General features: G+C 37.4%; 1 pseudogene; it reads right to left on the reverse strand.

The window, feature by feature from the left end:
* Positions 1-648: 648 nt before the first annotated feature.
* Positions 649-1,547, reverse strand: LOC107549920 (alpha-(1,3)-fucosyltransferase 9-like; annotated as a pseudogene).
* Positions 1,548-2,218: the final 671 nt, after the last annotated feature.

Raw genomic sequence — 2,218 nt, forward strand, 5'->3', positions numbered from 1 at the left:
TTTAAGTATTTATAATATAATATATAAATACAGCTATAATATAATATAGCTATAGGTCAATATGTTTGACGTTCAGTTTACATCAAATCAACATTGTGTCAAGTTTTTGACATCAGCTTGATTTACATATTTGAACTGTTTTTTGATGTCAATTTGAAGTATTTTGAACAATTATTTGTTAAAGCAGCACTATGTAACTTTTTCTGTGTTCAACGTGTATGTAATGAGCGAGTACATCATGAATTAATCTTCCAAACCGCGTTTTTGTCTTATTCCGATTCACTACGGTACACTTATAATAAGTACTTATATTTGGACTATTGTAGCCTGGTTGGGTCATCGCCGCTTATCTGCGTGAATCGCCATAGACGTAAACTTAGTAATTATTACAATATTTATATTATTTTTATTATTACAATATTTCATTATTACAATAACTGTAATTACTGATAGGTTATGACATTACAAGTTATTATGATGAATTTGCTCTGTTGACGACATAATGACACTATACAATAAAACAGTTCATTTAAAAAATTAAATAAAAACACATTGAGGTGGCCCACAGCTATACCCTGGCTGGGGTTGTTGGTTAATGCCCATTTTAAAACTAAAGGAGGTGAAAAGTCTTATTATTCATGACTTGCCACACCGTTCACTCAGCGTCTCTTAAAGTGCCCTCAACCCCAGAACCAGCTGTTGAGATCTTTGACCACTTTGTAGTGCTTATTCCTTCTAATATGATCACAAATCCGACAGGCATGTTCAAGACCAAATAATGTTTTCGTTGAAACAAAATGTTCTCTCCAGGTGAAGTACTGCTTATACAGGTCCTCGTTTTGGTCCAGGAGTTTCAGATGATCGGCCAGTTCTTTTGGGGATGGAAAGTCATCCACATGGATGAAGGCTTTACTTGGGATGAACAGCTCATAGTTTTCTCTGGACGGGCCAAGAACAACAGGAACGGCACCAAGCGCTAGAGCATTGAACAGCTTCTCTGTCACATAGTCCCTATGAATGGAATTCTCAAAGGACAGGTAGAATTTGCAAATGGACACTAAATTTGAATATTTTGTACCATTAATTGGATTTTTGAAGTGCCTGCCAAAGGCTGACACGTTAATGTATTTCACTAACTCTGCATAGTATTGTAAACGCTTAAAGTTTGGGTTAAAGTTACAATGCAACAAACTAATTTATCCTCCTTTGGGATAGTATAGTTTTACTCTTCCTCTGTGGTGTCTGTGATCCTACCGTAAGGTACTGGAATATCCCAGCGGTAGCTTGAAGTGATATTAAATAGATCCTTTAGCATGGGAAGTGGATATGAATTACTTGGAAACTCCATATTTCACCATACCAACTTCTGGAAAGCCGGTCATTGGCGTTGTGGCATATTGGATAAATCCCCACTAATTTCTCTATGATAAAACATTACCCCCATGTCCTTGGTTAAACAGAGCTCTGTCATCCCATAAATGACAGCCATGGATATCAAAAGCTGAACTGCAGGGTCCAAATCCAAATGTGTTACCAAAAGGCCACATCTAGGTCAACAGAAGGGTGTCTGAGAGTTATTCTTTCTCAGCAGATGTTCCTGTTGGGTTTGTCCAAGGTGATGTTTGCAGTGCACTTGTAGTTCTGCATCTTAACACTCAGGCATGTTTCTGCACTGATGTTATTTATCTAGACTTGTTGAACAAGTTTTTGGTTGCGTCGTAGTCCACGTAGATTGTAAAACATATCAAAACCATGGCAATTATGTTCTGAGTGATTACAGAAATAGTTGTGGACATTGTTTTCATAGAAATTAACTTCCACGGTGAAAAATAAGGTAATAAGGTATTATTGCAGATGCTTTAGCTATGTCTGATTTGTTTTTGAGCAGAAAAACATACAAGATATTGTGAAAAAATTCTCAAGTGTTCCTTTTTTCATACAGAAGTCTAGTCTCCAATGCTGTTTGGACCAAACTGTTCAAAACACCTTCCCTCGTGTTCTGCAGGAGAACCATACAGGTTGACAGCATATTTTTAGTTCCTCTTTGACTGCAGATGGTGAATATGTTGGAGGCGCAACCAGGGTTGAGATGATCCGGATCATTCACATATAGTTATTGTTAGAAAACACTCTCTGTCTTTTGATGCCGTACCCCTCCTTTCTCACTTTCTCTCTCCTTCTCTGAATCACCCCTCCTCTATCTGTTCTCTCTCTCTCT

Source organism: Sinocyclocheilus grahami, unplaced genomic scaffold, assembly GCF_001515645.1.
Source record: "Sinocyclocheilus grahami isolate Dianchi unplaced genomic scaffold, SAMN03320097.WGS_v1.1 scaffold383.1, whole genome shotgun sequence".
Taxonomy (NCBI): domain Eukaryota; kingdom Metazoa; phylum Chordata; class Actinopteri; order Cypriniformes; family Cyprinidae; genus Sinocyclocheilus; species Sinocyclocheilus grahami.